The 17,753-nt window shown below is 49.7% G+C and overlaps 1 protein-coding gene across 5 annotated transcripts in view; it reads left to right on the top strand.

The window, feature by feature from the left end:
• The window catches only part of ASAP1 (ArfGAP with SH3 domain, ankyrin repeat and PH domain 1), a 2,617,237-nt gene that overhangs the window by 2,489,161 nt on the left and 110,323 nt on the right, over positions 1 to 17,753 (top strand). The gene's annotated exons all lie outside the window — the stretch shown is intronic.

The raw sequence follows: 17,753 nt of genomic DNA, 5'->3' as shown, positions 1-17,753 counted from the left end.
GAAAGTACCAGTGGTTAAAGCCTTCATGGAAGGAGTAAAGAGACTTCACCCTCCTATTTCGAACCCACCGCCAGGATGGGACCTCAACGTGGTGCTAGCTAAACTCATGGGACCCCCATTCGAACCCATGCATAAAAGTAGTCTCAAACACCTGACTTATAAAACGGCCTTCTTAGTAGCCATTACCTCCATAAGAAGGGTCAGTGAAATTCAGGCTCTGTCAGTGCAAGATCCTTTCTTTACTATCCACAAGGACAAGCTGGTTTTACGCACACACCCTAGGTTCTCACCTAAATTCATATCCAAGTTCCATGTAAACCAGTCCATCGAGCTTCCGGCTTTCTTCCAAAACCCGCAAAGCTCGGCTGAGGTGAAACTACACACCCTAGATGTGCGTAGGGCGGTCCTATACTATGTAAATAAAACCAGACCGCTAAGGAAAACAGACCAACTGTTTGTCTCCGTAGCTACAGGCAGAGAGGGGGATCGCGTCTCTAAGGGCGCTATCTCGAAGTGGATTATCAACTGTATACAGCTGTGTTACTCTCTTTCTGAAAAGACTCTGCCTTTTACGCCAAGGGCCCACTCTACTAGAGGCATTGGTGCCACTCTGGCTTTCATTGCAAATGTTCCCCTCGACACCATTTGCAAAGCGGCTACTTGGAGCTCTATTCACACTTTTACTCAGCATTACTGCATTGACACTCATTCCAAGACAGATACACAAGTGGGACAAGCGGTTCTAAGACACCTGTTTGCTCATGACCCTTCTCACATCCCACCTCCTTCTTCTGGTACTGCTCGCTAATCTATGCACAGCATGTGATCTAAGCAGATTCCACAAGCCTCAGAAGGGATACATTACTCACCGTAATCGTATTTCTGATGCTTGTATCTGCTTAGATTCACATGCGACCCACCCTTCCTCCCCTCCGAGAGAAGGCGCATGATTGCTTGTAGTCTTACCTTTCTGTCTATCTGCTTGGATTATCGGTACTCACGCTACTCCTCATGCTTCCTCATGTCAGAAAAAATACAATCTGAGGATCCTACACGCGTGAGGGATCTTGGGTACAGTGGACGTCACACTAGGGATAGTATTACTGGCACGCCTGTGTCGACGCCCATTTTCGACTTTCGAAAAACAAACTGTAATACTCCGCAGCTTCCACTAGATGTCGGCCTATGCACAGCATGTGAATCTAAGCAGATACAAGCATCAGAAATACGATTACGGTGAGTAATGTATCCCATATATTCTTTTACTTAGAAACCTTGAGTCAGTGTTTGCCTGAAGCATAGTAATTGCTGTCCTTTGTTTAACTATTTGTACTGCTCACTTACTCTTGAGATAAGTCTGGCTGCTCCACTACTGCTACCACTATAACTGTGTAGTACAGGCTTGTACCAAAGGTGAAATTGTACTGTCACTTGTAGTCTTAATTGTGTGTAGTGTTCCCAAAGGGTACTGCATATAATTTTGCCTAACAGTCCCCCAACCCAACCCGAACCAGCGTGAGAAATTCCCATTGGCCAACACGCAGGCCAGCGGATCGGAGTACAGTGCCAGGAAGCCCTGCAGGAGCTTGGGCCCAAAACTGAAGTTGATGAGCATCTCCTTCAATAATGCCCAATCAACCCTTTTCGGTGTCGACAGATAAGAGCGTGGGATTGCCCTCCCCACTTCGGGGCCTCTCGATTTAGTTTAGGGTCTTACTCATTGTGTCCGCCCCGTCTACTCCTTATAAAATAAACCTGATCAAAATGCAGCAGGCGTGTCATATGTGGATCCAGTCTTGATGCTAAAACCATAACAAACAACTTTGCATCAACTTTAAGGAGCGAGATCGGGTAGTATGACCCACAGACCCGAGGGTCTCTGCCCTCTTTGCGTATCAACAAGATTATGGCCCACACAAAGGTCTTCAGGACCTTGCCGGTCTCCAAGATGGCGTTGAATAATTTGATCAAGTGGGGGGGGCCAAGATGGCCACAAACGTTTTGTAAAATGCAGCTGTCTACCAGTCTTCCCCCGGTGCCAACCGTGCTTGTAAATTTCAGATTGCCAACAAGACCTCCTCTCATGTAATAGGGGCATCCATTTCCTCGGCCTCCCCTGCGGACAACGTCTGTAAAGACATAGTTCTCAAGTAGGCCCCTATCGCATCCCCCTCCGGTAGGTCGTCACCTTTGTATAGTACCTCATAAGCCGGCAGAGGTTTCAACCACCCCCTTTGTTGATGTCTCGATTGTTCCCCCGATCCCTCCACCCCTGCTATCCATCGGTCAGCCTGCTGACCGCAGAGCCGCGCTGCCAGCAGGGTGTCTGCTTTATCCCTTTTTTCGTAAATGTTGGTTTTTCAGGAACTGGAGCTTCCGAATTATCTTATCTTCCTCCAACATGCGGACGATACCCAGCTCATTTTCAGGCTACCCTCGGCCTCCTCCTCTCCCTCCCTCATCTCTGACTGTCTGTCTGCTATCCAGGAATGGTGTGCTGCCAATGACCTCTGCCTTAATGCTAGTAAGACTGAGATCCTACTCATCGGCACACCCACTCCCTCCTTCCCTGCAGCTCTCTGGCCGGCCTCTCTTGGCCCTCTTCCTGCTCCTACCTGCAAGGCAAAAAACCTTGGGGTCATCTTCGACTCCACACTCTCCTTCTCTCCTCATATATCTGACGTCTCTAAGAAGTCACATTACCAGCTGCACCTCCTCAGAGGTATTCTTCCCTTCCTCTCCTTCCCCCAGAAGCTCACTGTCTCCCGAGCCCTGGTTCTCTCGAAGCTGGACTACTGTAACAGCCTCTATCTTAATCTGCCTGCCTCCACTCTCCGCCCTCTGCAACTCATCCAGAACAGAACTGCGAGACTTGTCCTTGGCCTCAAGCCCAGGGACCGTATCTCTCCAGGACTGAAATCTCTACACTGGCTCCCAGTGGCTGTGAGGATTAAGTTCAAAACCCTCTGCATTGTCCACAAGGCCTTCTGGGGCCTGGGGCCTAAATACCTTCAACTCTCTCTTCCTAAATATCTTCCTTCCCGAGCCCTACGCTCATCCGTCTCCAACTCCCTCAGGGTCAGCCGCTACTCGAAGCAACGAGCTGGGGGTAGATCTCTCTCCGCGGCAGGGGCCTCCCTCTGGAACAGCCTTCCTGCCTCCCTGAAACTTGAGGAGAACCATCTCCGGTTCCGGAAGCACCTCAAAACCTTCCTCTTCACTTCTGCTTTCTCTCTCCCTCTCCCCTGCTAAATTCTTCACCAATACTGCACTGATTCTGCAATCTGGGCCACTCTCACCAACCTCGGTCCTGGGCCCAGTCACTCTTCACTTGCACTGCCTCCCTGGCAACCTCTGCACTGCGGGACTGTCTCTGTATCACTACAGCCCCCCCAACCCCCAGCACTTGTCTGCACTTACCTTGCACTTGCCACCAGCTGGCCCTATTTATTTATTATTTTATTTCTATTCTACTTATTTGTACTGCACCCCCCCCCTTCCCCTTGCACTTTTTCCCTTCCCCCTACCCCTGCACTTGCGCGTCTGAATGACACCTGGCCTAGTAGGATCGTTGTCTGTCTTCCCCTTGTTCCCCCCTCCCTGCCTCGTCGCGCCTTGAAACACTTGTGTATAGGCGCGTTACAAATACCATATCATATCATATATCATAACAATCTCAGTTCCTCCCTCATACCTCTGACTTCTTTGAGCCAATCCCCCGTTTCCTCCTCCGTGCCCTGTATATGCCTTTCCAGGACCCCTATCCCATTCTGCAGTTTTTCCTCCAACAGGTTCCTTTCTCTCTTCCTGTGCGCCCCCTCTATAATCGGCAGTCCACTCCATGTTGCCTTCCCTGCATCCCACACTGTGCCCTGATCCACCTCCCCTGTGTCATCGTTAACAAAGTATTCCCTTATTACCCTCTCCAGTTCCTCACAAAAGACCAGGTCCTTCCATAGGGATTCATTATGTCTCTGCTTTGAAGTATTGGGGCCAGACCTACCCAAGATAAGTCTAGGGACACCATGTCGTGATCGGACCATGAAATCGTGTGAATTTCTGCTGCTAGGGCCCCCTCCATAAGCTCACTGGAGGCGCAAAGGTAGTCTGTGCGGTTATAAGTTCCATGGGGTACTGAGAAGAAAGTGTATCCCCTTCCCTTTGGGTGAAAAAAGCACCATACATCACACAGGCCATATAGTTCCAAACAACCCTGGAGCCCCTCCCCACGGGGAAATGCGTTCCAGCCGGCCCCATGGCCCTCCCGTACAACTGCCAGTTCGCCCACATATTAAAGTGTCCACCTATAATAAGATGACCTACCCCTTCATTTAATACTTTGGCCAGTGTGGATTTGAGAAAGTGCAGCTGGTCCTGGTTGGGGGCGTAAAGCCCCAAGAGAGTGAATGAGACCCCTTTTAGTTGACCTGAGAGTAGAATTGCTCTTTCCTCTTCACACCTACAGACCTTCTCCACTTCCATTTTCAGCCTCTTGTGTATCAAGATACCCATGCCCCTTTTACTTGCCATTGCCGATCCCCAATACACATGGCCAAAAGACCTCATGGAATTTTTCTTTCATCTCCCCTTATGAACCTAGTTTCCAGAAGGAAAAGAACATCTATATCCATGCGACGGAAGTCCCTGGCCACTAATGACGGTTTGGTTGGTGAATTTAAGCCTCCCCTAGACGGAGTCCTAGTTCTCTAAGGCCAAAGCGTCTGCTGAGCCCTCCCAGGCCGAAGCATTAGGCGACGCTGCCCCATAGGGCCTTAACCCCAATGGAGGAAGAGCCACCACGTACAGACACTGGCACTGACATGGATGCCACAGCTACTCAAAGAGACGAGTTTGAAGATTTCGTCCCTTCTGATGGGGGGAGCCTCTAGGGTACCGATGAGTCCACCAGCGCTTCACCACCATACCACCCCATGATCTCACTTGCGTCCAAACTCTTCAGTCAGGTACCGGAGGAGGAGAAGAAGAACGAGGGTTCCTCTTTCCGCGACGCGAGTCCTTGAGGAAGACTGTCATGTCAGTTCTGTTGTTGGAGGACGTCTGGGAGGAAGGAGTGGCTCTTATGAAGACGCCAAGTACCACACCCTCCAAGAGGGACCGGCTAGAGAAGAAATACAGGCTCCCGGACTCAGCTCCCAGGTGTCTCCGGTCCCAGCCCTCCCCAGGCTCAGTGGTGTCAGCCGCCGGCAGTAAGCACTTGTCCAACCCCTTATTCTCTTCCATGGGGCTCCCGGACCAGGATGTCAAGAAGCTAGATGCGGTGGGCAAACGCATTATCTACACCGCAGCTTCCACCTTAAAGGCCGCCATGGGTCTCCAGGTCCTCAAAGGGGTATCATCAGCCCTCCTGCTCTACCACCCAGGAAGCATACAGGGGCCGCTCCCAGGCCTATAGCAGCGGGGGCCAGCCTCCTCGTCGTCCACAGGCCAGGACGCAGATGCCCAAGCAGACCTAAACCAGCCGTGGACCCACACCCACACTTTCACACGCCAGTGGGAGGCCTGCTATCGAACTTTGTTGAACAGTGGAAAAACATCACCATGGACAAATGGGTGCTGTGTTGGGTGTTGTTCAGCAGGGACATGCCTTGGAATTTAAACACCAGTGCTCTCGCGTTCCTCCTGTAGTGTATCAAGAACTTCACATGGTCAAACTGCTACAGGAGGTTCAAGCGATGTTAAGAAAGGGGGCAAAAGAGCCAGTCCCCGAGTGCCTCTTGGGCTCCGGGTGTACGCCAAATACTTTCTGGTACGAAAGAAGTCAGGAGGGTGGCAGCTGATCCTTGATTTAAGACACCTCAACAATTACTTAGTCTCAGTAATTCAGGAAGGTCTTGTTGCAGCATGTGCTCGAACAGCTGGAGGAAGGGGACTTTCTGGCAACTCTGGACATGGAGGATGCACACTTTCACATCCCTGTTCATTGAACACATCGGAGGTTCCTGCGTTTTGTGGTACAGGGGTGGCACTACCAGTTCGGGGCCTTGCCCTTTGGCCTGAATTGGGCCCCCAGGGTATTCACAAAATGCTTCTCCACGATGGCTTCGTATCTATGCTGCAAGGGGATACATGTCTACCCTTATCTGGACGACTGGCTCATTTGCTCCCACTCTCACGCGCTGGTGAACAAGCACACAGCGGAGACTATATTTCTCTGACTTCGCTCAGATTCTCCAACAACTATCCAAAGTCCTGCATGGAGCCATTGCAGACCGCTCTGTTTCTGGGCGTCTGTCTCAACACAGTCAATTGTAACCCCTCGGAAGAGAGGGTGAGGGCCAGCCTGTTGACAGTTCAGTGGCTGTCTGCTGTCAGCACTGTCCATCGCAACAGTCCAGCCCACCAAGTTTATGTTGGGGATGATGTATTCCTGCATCTAACTGCTCCTCTTTTGCAGGCTCTATATCCGGCCACTCCATGAGTTTTTCAACGCCAGGTGGCAGCAGGCCATAGGCAGTTGGACGGACATGATTGCCCTCAATCTGGCATTCCTGCAGGCTCTGCAATGGAGGTCAGTGCGTCGGCATCTCACTCAAGGAGCCCCCTTCGGAGTCTGCCGTACCAGGTCACTGTCATCATGGACGCCTTCCTAGAAGGTTGGGGAGCCCACACAGGTCAGTCGCACGCCAAAGGCCTCTGGGTCCCGGAGAAACAGGCTTACACATCAACCTCATGGAGCTCAGGGCAATGTTTTGGGCCCTGAAGTCCTTCCAGCCTCAGCAACAGGGGAAGGTGGTGCGGATCTTCATGGACAACACCACCACCATGTTCTACATACAGTAACCGGGCAGGACGCTCTACCCAGCTCTCTCCTTGTGATCCCAGTCCCTGTGGCACTGGGCCATTCTTGCATGTTCCTCGTTCCCTTTCTTCTGGCAGGCATCAAACACACCATAGCAAACTCGCTCAGCAGGGTGCTGCAGTCCTGTCAAGAGTAGGAGCTTCAACAGGCACAGGTGTCTCAACTCTTCAGCAGGTGGGGTCTTCCCCAAATGGAGCTCTTTGCAACAGCTGCCAGCTCCATGTGCCGGAGGTTTGCCAGCAGGTACCCGCAGCCGAGGTGTCTGGAGGAACCCCGACTCCGCTCCTGCTACGCGTGAGCAACACCCTCCGATATTGCCATTACAGGATGTTCCTCATCGGCCATGCCAGATCTGGTACCCAGACCGACTACATCTATCAGTGGCTCCGTCCATCCATCTACCTCTGCTTCCAGACATTGTCTCCAGAGAAAACGGGACAATACTGCACCACGATCTACCGTCGCTCAGCCTCACAGCCTGGCTCCTGCAGCCCTAGAGTGTGGGCACTATTCCCTGCCACTGGAGTGCAAGAAGATCCTGGCCAAATCCAGAGGTTCCTCTATGTTTTCTTTTTACAGCCACAGTTACATTTCAGTGTGGTGCAGGACTCAAAGAATACGCCTCTGCGTGTGACTGCTGCGCAGCTCCTTTCGTACCTGCTTTCGCTGGCCTGGCTCACGCCTCCATCAAAGTTCATTTAGCAGCCATATCTCGCTACACCCAGGTTCCGGGCAAGCCCTCCCTGTGGTCGCACAGGCTCATCAAGAAATTCCAAGGACTTTTTTCCACCGGTGAAGGCTCCTTCTCGGAGTCTGGTCATTATTTCGAATTCCAAAGGATCAAATGCAATACATTAGAATAAAAAGGACCGGAAAAAAAAGACCAAATGCCTTTTTTTAAATTTTTTAATTTTATTTGGTTTTGGTATAGATAAAATTAGTGGTTTTTGGCCAAAAAACAGGCGTTTGGGGGTGGAACCCAAAAAAAAGTGCATTCTTTTTTGTTTTTTTTTGGTCCTTTTGAAAAGTATTGCATTTCAAAACTTTGTATTCAATTATTTAACCCGCAACCCTCCTGACTTGGCTCTTGGGAGCTCAAAGTGGTTTTGACTAAGCTCACATGTCCTCCATTTTAGCCAATGCATCATGCCCCTCTGAAATTTGATTCATGGAAGGCTACTTTGCTAGTGGCTCTCACCTCGGCCAGGTCGATTAGGGAGATCCAGGCCCTCTCCTCCAAGCAGCCGTACTTGACCTTCCATGCTACAAAGGTGGTGCTGCGGACCCATCCCACCTTTATGCCAAAGGCCCCTTCGGAGTGCCATCTCAACAAGCCTTTGGTCCTGCCAGTTTTCTTTCCAAACCCTTGTATGCCTGCTGAAAAGGCGTTGCATTCACTGGACGTTGCTCGTGTCTTGCAGTTTTATGTGGCACGAACAAAGGATTTTCGGAAGACACCTCAACTGTTTGTCATTTTTGAGCTGTGGGACACGGGAAGGCCCTGTCTAAGGCTTCCATATCCAGATGTCTCTCCGGCTGTATCATGCACTGTCATCGTCTGGCCAACATACCTCTTGCAGGCTGACCGAGAGCCCACTCCACAATAGCCATCGCAGCAACATCAGTGTTTCTCTCTGGTGTTCCCCTGCTCGACATGTTCATTGATGTTGTTCACCCTCTACTAGCCATCATTCCGCAAGATGGGTGAGTGAGTTCCAGGCGTTATCTGTTAACTCTCCCTACTTGGTGTCTTCAAGGAGAACGTGGCGTTGAGAGTGAGACTGCCCTTCCTCCCCAAGGTTGTATTGGACTTAAATCTCGCTCAGAAGACCCATCCTCCTGTGTTTTTCTTCCACCTCAACCTCCCAAGACGGAGGAGTGATTCCATCATGTGACTGGGTCAGTAGCCTAACCATGTCAAGAAGGGATGGGGTTGGCAGACAACCAGTGTGGAAACAAGAGCCTGTCCTACGCCAGAGAGGGAAAGTGGCAGTTGGGAAGGTCCCAGTCCGATACGTTCCCTATTGTAACTGACAATGGCACCACTCTTGATCACTACGTATCTGTTTCCCAATTCTGGCCATTCTTTCTTTGTTTTTTTCTAGAGAACTACAAGAACCAGCAGTCTCACTGATGAACCAAAGAGAGACACGCTGAGCCACTCGAGGTACTCCTTGTGTCAGCACACCCCAACTGGCAGTTTAACAGCAGAAAATCGCTGTACAACATGAAAGAAGTGACCGGTCCATGTGCAGAATACTGCTATCCTCGCCTCGGAGCCTCAGCACCCACGCCAGCAGAACTCACTTGCATCAGAGCTGCTGAGGCGCATAGTGAAACAGACTTTCATCCGCAACCACTGCTCACCAGTAACCGAGCCATGTAAAGGCTCTTAATTGAATGATTGCATTACAGACTTTGACTCCCACATGAACTGGAACTGATTCGAGAGAGTTGCCATTTACTTTCTGCAGTGGACCAACACTAGAGAAGGGGGTTGGTTGGGATTAGACCATTTATACTTAATTGGATATTTGTAACGCCTGCTGGTCGGGGAAGGAAGGGAAAGATTGCACCCAGGAACCAGAGGGTGAGAACTAATGAATGCATGAGGGGAGGGTTAACCAGGAAACAGGAAGGTGTGAGTTGTCTGGGTGAAGTCAGGGGAAGAGGTGGCAGACCAAGAGACTAGAAGGAGGAAGGATGGTAGAGGCAGTTTAGAGGAAAGGTGAGGTATTGGCTTGCGAGAGAAAGTGGTACTTTGTTGTGAATGTGTGTAAGGTATGTCTCTAAAAGTAGGAGAGGAGGAAGGGAGTGATGACTGAATGGGTGAAAGAGGGAGTGATTGAATAAGATGGCACGAATTTGGGGCCGAGGGAAGTCTGGATTAGGGTGAGATTGCCCATCCCTAGGTTAGAGAGAGAATGGAGTTGGTGTGTTCTTGAGGCCATATGAGACAATCCACTAGACCCAATATGGGTCCTCAGCGACAGTGCCTCTGTCGGAAGGTGGACGTCAGCAAAGGAAACCAGCTTTTTGTGGGTTTTGTTGGTGCTCATGCTTGCAGGGATATGCCTAAATAGACCCTGTCAATATGGAGCATCTCAGAATGCTACAATCTGGCTGGGAAGTTAGTGCCTGATGTTCTCGGGTATCTTTCAGCCAGAGGGCTTGCTGCCACCTCTGCCCTGCAGAGGAGTGTCCCTATTGTAGATATTTGTCAAGTAGCCAGTCGCTGTTCACATTTGCCAAACATTACTGCTCTAATTCCTTGTCAAGGTAGGATGCTTGGTATGGTTGAGCAATCTTCTAGAGTTTTCTGGTCTAAGTCTTGTCTTCTCGCCCTCATCCCTCCTTCAGGTCTATGTACGAATGTATACTAATTGACCTTTTCACAATTGACCTCAGGAGAATTTGCCTACAAAAAACGCATTCCAAAGGGGAACATGCTAAAGAATGTCGGGGCTGCGTGGACCAGCTACAAGCAGGGACGTCATTTGGGGGTGAAAGCAAGCGTCCCCAAAAGGCAGTACCCTCCCCGCAATGAGAGCCAATAAAGGACACACCCCAGGAGGGAATGAGACCATGACCAAGTGCGGGTGAATGTAAAGGGTTTTTATTTAATCAAATAGGGTATGCAAAGGACTCTGCAAGCTCCGAGAGCGCTCTGTCTGACAATAGCAAAGACAGACTTATTTATTACAAAACCACGTCACAAGTCCTACACACTATAGGGGGCACATAGTCTCAGGGATTGGGTGGCGTCGACTAACTATATGTGAGGTAGTGATGAGCCACTCCAGTATTGGTGGACATCCGCGTAGTGCCAATGTGGGGTGGATGGGTCAGCTTGGCTCATCGGGGTGGAGCTGCCAGGCCAGGCACGGTCAGTGTCGTTGATTGATGACTGCACTAACATTCTGCCCTTGTAGACAGACAGACAAACACACACACTCTCACATGCTCACACACTCACACACGCACACTCTCTCACACTCTCACACTCACTCACACTCTCTCTCACACACACTCTCACACTCACTCTCACACTCACTCACACACTCACTCACACACACACTCTCACACACTCTCTCACACTCTCACACTCTCTCACACTCACTCTCTCTCACACACACTCACTCACACTCACACTCACTCTCTCACACACACTCTCTCACTCACACTCTCACACACACACACTCTCTCACACACACTCACACTCACACTCTCTCACACACACTCTCTCACTCACACTCTCACTCACACTCTCTCACTCTCACACTCTCACGCTCACTCTCACACACTCACTCTCACACACTCACTCACACACACTCACTCACACACTCACACACTCTCACACACTCTCACTCTCTCACACACACTCTCACACACACTCTCACACACACTCTCACACACACACTCTCACACACACACACACACACCTCTCACACACACACTCTCACACACACACTCTCACACACACACTCTCACACACACACTCTCACACACACACTCTCACACACACACTCTCACACACACACTCTTACACACACACACACTCTTACACACACACACTCACACACACTCACACTCACACACACACACTCGCACACACACACACGCTCACGCTCTCACACACACACACGCTCTCACACACACTCACTCACACTCTCACACGCTCTCACACACACTCACTCACACTCACACACACTCTCACACTCTCACACACTCTCACACACTCTCATACAATCTCACACACTCTCACACACTCTCACACAAACTCACTCACACTCACACAAACTCACTCACACACACTCTCAGTCACACTCACTCACACACACTCACACACACTCACACACACTCACACACACACACACACACACACACATCCTTTAGACGATTCCAGTTGTCCTGTAAATCCTACAATATGTTACTCTAAGTCGTAATAGGAGACCGGAAAAACACATGCAATATTAGGCTTCACCAATACATCAGTGCACTGTTACTTTTGCCCTGTTGACCGGGCCTCATAAACCTGTGTGTCTGGTCCGAGGGCACAAGGTGAGCTGCCTTGTCGGTCTATCCTGTTAGATGTGGTGAGGGATTACTTTATGATATGTTAGTCCAAGGTTGAATATCTATTCTCCAAGGAGCTGGAGTACCACTGGATCCGTGAAGGTGCACCTTTGGCCCCTTGAGGCGGTGGGGTTTAGGACCAGGTTGTAAATAATTCATCTGGCCGACCATGGCGGTCTTGGGTATGGGGGAGGTGAATACTTGAAGCGGGTCCAACTGAATAAGGGGAGGTGAGGCCGCGCTGTCCGCGCACCGGCAAGCTCTGGCGGGCCTTGGCAGGAGGAGAGGGAGATGGCCTTGTGGTTATACGCAATTCTCTGTGCCTGGGCTGCACACACTATACCATACAAGGGGACGGTTAGTAAAGTTAGTAATATTAGGATGATTACACATTTCTAGTGTTTATACATTCATGTACTACTTCATGTGTGACTATGAGAGTCTGGCAGTGTTACATATATCACATAACAGTAGTTGAATACATTCTAGAAATTATATAAGACAACAGATGGATACATAACACATGAGGTGGCATTAGGTTTGGTTGTGTACTTCAGGAGCATAGAAGCAATACGTTTGTTTGTGAGTGTACATTTACATTAGCAGCAATCGTGAGTTAGCGCTAGGTGGGCTGTGTCAAGCCCTTTCATTGAGTCTTCAAGGCACATGATGTCTTGCGACAGGCTGGGGTCATTCTTGCTTTATTAGGGCTAAATACGTTTATCCCTTTCCCAACACCCGTTTTATAATTTATATACACTCTGTGAATCGTTAGGCTCTGGTATGTGGTTAACACTTCAGTTGGGGAACATAGGCAGGGGTTCATACAAGGAGGGTACTGAAACCATATATTCTAAATGTTAGGGGCTAAATGCTGGGTCGTGGCCTGTTCAATTGGGATGGTTTTTGTTATTTTCCAGACTTGAACCGCGAGTCAGGCCACTTCAGGGACAGTGATGTACTGCGGAAGGTGATGGATACAGTGTTTATGATCTCTACTCGTGTCTGGTTGCTCGTGAGAACAGGCCTCCAGAGGATCTGCCATGGGGTGGAGGCGCTGGGGGGAGTGCATGGCTCCCTGCGTGCAGTGAGCCGGGGCCAAGCTGCAGCTTTTGCGAACAGACTGTTTAATTGGGGTTTTGGTTGCTTCTGATCTAAAATGGAGTCTTGAGGCTTTTAAAATGGTGTCCATGGTGTATTACAGTGCAATCCGATTGGCCTTGTGTGTCGATCAGCAGCCACCCTGTCACCTGAGCACAGGTGCCCGGTGGGCCTCTGACGAGCCACGAGCCTCACGCAGGTAGGACATGTCGGGGCGGGGGTCCCACGGGCCTATCCTCCCATACATGGGTCACCAGGGGTTGCAACTGTGACCCATGAAGTCTCCCTTTCTACCCCTGTGGTCACCCTTGCTACCCCTAAAATAAATGTATACATATATATTTTTTTAATGGAAGCTCCTGAGCTGTGGCCAATGCCATGTGGTTCTTTGTTTCCGGAGTGGCTAGCTTTCTTGTTCGGGTCTCAGGGGGTTCCAAAAGTCTAACACTTTGAGCAGTGACCCTAAATAAGAAAGAACAGGAATAACGAATAATTTTTCTTTCTGGAATTATATACAATAATTGCTAGACTCATTAAAGGTTAATTTCAGGCACACTTCATGGGGTGAGTTATTGATTTAGTCTGTTCTTAAACACCTCAAATTCACAATGCAGACCAAAACTTCCAAACAGCATTGAGAGGAGACTAAGCATCCATTTCTGACTGTTTATTTTGCTTTTCGCAAGTTGCAGTTATAGCATGTTTTTTTTTTCTGCCGTTGTCTCTGTACGATCATCACAAGACATTCCCTCTTGGTGAACTCGGTCACTTGACAAAATCCTTGTGCCTAAAAGCTTGCGTAGTGTCGAGATGTTTGACCATAGCACATAAAGTGGCCCTTGATTTCATCTTGCCACAATAAATGCTGTGTTGTAATGAGTCTATCTTTCATATCTCCTTTGAATGTTGTTAAGGATATTTGTTTGCATGTATGAGGTAACGATTGCCCAGAGTATGGGATGCCAGGTGAGTGCTCTGCTTTCCCTGCGCTACTCTAAATTCTTTAATACACAGTTGTGAACCCTCCCAATAGTATGTATTCTGCCAACCTCTGAAGCTTGAAAAGTAGATCCACGCAGGCTTGACATGTGGCTAACTTTGCACCAGACCTGCAATGAACTGGCCTGCTGATAAATCTTAGTTACCAGTTTATTGGTATTCACTACAGAGTGTAATTTGCTTTCTGACTTTGAGAACATTCAGACATATAATTGCTCATTTTACTTTAGCCAAAAGACAGCTATAGCCGGTAAGATAACTCAGTGGGTTGAGCGCTCGCTGCTGCAATGTGTGTGTGTGATCTGCAGGTTGAAGGTTCAAATCCTGGCAAGGCCAACTCAGCCTTTCATCCTTCTGAGGTCAATAAATGAGTACCAACACAGGTTGGGTGATATTGTATGTATATTTGTTCTATGTAAATCACTTAGGCGTAAGTGCTATATAATAACTCATCATCATTTGGCCTTGGGCGTCTGCGTGCATTCACAGTAATTTGGTGATATGGGCCTATACACAGAGATATTAACGATCCATATGGTAATCCATTCTTTTATGACATGTATATCACATTACAGTGATATTGTAACCATATTTTTCGTAGTGTAGTTAGGAACAATGCTATGTGATGCCACTTCCTGTTTTGTCAAGGGATGAAAGGTTGTGTTCCAACACTTCCTGCGATGTCACTTTGGATGGGGGTCAAATTACATCACTTCCTGTCATTCCTGAGGTTAAGGGTCGTGTGGTGTCACTTCCGCTACCCCTGGCGTTTTGGTGAAATGACGTCCCTGGTTGCAAGCCTGTCACCCTCGAAATGCTCTTCATCGGATCGAGGGGTTAGTTTCACCACCTGATCAGACATATTCTGACCAAGGAAAGGGGTGAGTACGAATGATTTGATTGAACGGATGACTGTTGGTAAAATGTTAAAAATAAAATATAATTGATTAATCATACGTTAAACTTTGTGTAGTAATACAGAGTAGGACATTTCCGGGACATATATAAAACGACATAGTATAATATACTAAACCAGCATTTCTACGCCTCTCTGTGACAGATATCTTAGTTAGGGACATTTCTTCAACTATTGCCTCACTATCTGAGAACATGCAGAAGAATGCACCCGAAAGTCCGAAATATGCACATGAAAAAATATAAGGCCCAGAACTTTGGAGTGTATTTACATCCAGTGGAATTCAGTAGTCCTAAGTATAGGGTTAGGGCTTGAAGCCTCCGGAGAAATCTATGTGTATATTGCAAACCGGTCATGTCGCTTAAATGATCGTATTTAGCAAAATGTTTAATTTTAACTGAAATAACATAAAAGGTCCCACTGTTATTGCTTGGGGGAACTTGAAACTGTCCAAAGGTTTATCTCACCCCAGTTTCCCCACCTTAGAAATCCAAACATGAGACCTGTGACATGCTGGCGCCGATATGACTCTCAATAAAATATATATTTTTTTTAAATCCAACCATGACACCTGCTTAAGAGATAAACCTTGGTACTGGATCCACGGAAGATCTCTCTGCTTTAATCATGTATCAAGCGGTGTCTAGCTAATAAGTCGCAAGGTTGTTACTCTCAGAAAAGGAGCACAGTTGTGCTTTCTATGTCGGGTAAATGGAAAAGAGCCCATTTCCAATGTATGAAGAGTGCCATCTTGTGGCCGAAGTCTGCATACTTTCCATTTGCAAATGGAGGAAAAGTTCTGTACATTTTAATCCAATATTTAACCATTTAAACAATCATTGCTCTGTGATGCAAGTTCCATTTGGTCTGGGATTGGTTGCAAAACGTACATAGACAATTACCCTCATTACGAGCTTGGCAGTATTCTGGCGGTAAATCCTACGGAATACTACCAAACGAAATTACCATTACCCCCCCCTTTTTTTTATAAAGACATTTTCGAGGGGATTGGGTCCTCCGACGTATTCCATATCTATGACATAATCACCACAGCTGTGCTGCTTCGGAAACTTTTTTCGGCTCCTGCGTCGATGACGTCGATGCGCCGTCGTCGAAGGCCTCCTCCGACGTCATCCGATGTGATAAGTAGGACGCACGACGCCCGTAGCCTCAGTTCCGTTTTTTCCGCGAACGTGTTGCTTTGTGATTCTCGGTTCACGCCTCGACTCTTTGGAGTTCTGTTCTTCTCGGTTCTTCGAACCTGTTCGTTTTGTGCAAATCCTTTGTGTGGAGATGTCTTCTACTTCGTCTTCGACCCCGCGTCTGGGTTTCAAGAAGTGCGGGGAGTGTGGGTCCAAGATGTCGGTGACGGACTCGCACGACGCCTGCCTCTGGTGCCTCGGGGAAGCCCACGACACGGATGACTGTATCGACTGCCAGTCGCTCACGTCCAAAGCCTTACGCGAACGTAAGAAGAAGTTGTCGGTAGGTCGGGTGTCCAAGCCCAGGAAGTCGAAGTCTGCGGGGCTTTCGACGGATGATTCGAGGGGTGACTCTCCGCGTCATCGTCGGAAGTCTCGTGGGACTCCTTCTAGGAGTCGGTCTCGCCACTCCTCAGCCTCTTCGAGGCGTTCTCAGAAGCGCCGACACCGGTCGTCTTCCAGGTCCTCCTCGGAGGACTCTGCCCGGCACGTTGCTTACCCCACCAGCCGTGCGACGCCGGAGGAATGGGCTTCCTTCGGGAAGAAAATGCTGGCGATTCTTGAGTCGCAGGGTACTAAGCCGTCCGCGCCCCCGAGTGGGGTCGGTCGTGTGAGGTCGAGAGACACCGCTCGCATGAGTGGTCGGCACAAGTCACGGGAGAGGTCCCGTTCGGACAAGGAGACTCGTTCTCGCCGTACCCGTTCCAGGTCCCGGTCCTCGACGCGTTCGAGACCGTGTGCACCTGTGAAGTCTTCGAGGAAGACATCGACGTCTGAGGCGTCGAGGGCGTCGACAGGCTTTCTCGAGGCTCCGAGGAAGTTGTCGAGGCCGTCGACGCTCGGGTCGTCGAGGGACGCGCTCGGGGCTCCGGCCTAGAGGGCTGTGTCGACGCCGCCGATGCTGGAGGCGGCGCGTCTGACGTCGGCGCCGATCCTCTCGGCGCCGATGCCGGTTCTCTCGACGCCGGCGCCGATTCGCTCGACGCCTTTCGTGTCGGAGGTACCCCGTGGCTCGGGAGAACCCCCTAGGAAGGCTCTGGTTAAGAGCAAGCACTCTCGGGTGCCTTCTTTTCGCCACCTGGACTATAATTCAGAGGCGGATGAGGATTCTGATCGCCTGGTTCCTAGTCAGGTTCCAGATGAAATTGTCTCGGGCCATAGTCAGTTTGACGAATTGAGACAGTCACTGCATGATGCCAGTGGACTGGACACCTCTCCGGAGGTGGAGTTTTGTAGGCCTGAGCCTGGCTCTCATGCCGATTCCTCGTACCGGCGCCTTATGGCTAGGGTTTCTGAGTACTTGGGATGGTCTGCTCCCCCAGGGGAGTTTGTGCAGGATGATCTGACGGACATCCTTGATGTTGGTCCCCCAACTGACCCGGTACTGCCGTTCCATATGGCTTTACAGGGAAGGGTGGCGGCGGCTTGGACTGATCCTGAGAGTCTCCCGGCGGTGGGCAGATCCTTGTCGCGAAAATACCGTCCAGCCAGTAGCGACCCCTGCTACTTGACCAGGCACCCCACTCCGGAGAGTTTGGTGGTGCAGGCGGCCACGGCTCCGGCAAAGCAGGCGTCGTACCCTACCATCCCTCCTGATAGGGACGACAAACGTTTTGATGGCTGGGCGAAGAAAGTGTTT

This window comes from Ambystoma mexicanum, chromosome 5q (genome assembly GCF_040938575.1).
Source record: "Ambystoma mexicanum isolate Mex_15411 chromosome 5q, UKY_AmexF1_1, whole genome shotgun sequence".
NCBI lineage: Eukaryota > Metazoa > Chordata > Amphibia > Caudata > Ambystomatidae > Ambystoma > Ambystoma mexicanum.
The sequence above is the reverse complement of the archived record's forward strand: the minus strand, read 5'-3'. Positions and strand labels throughout refer to the sequence as shown.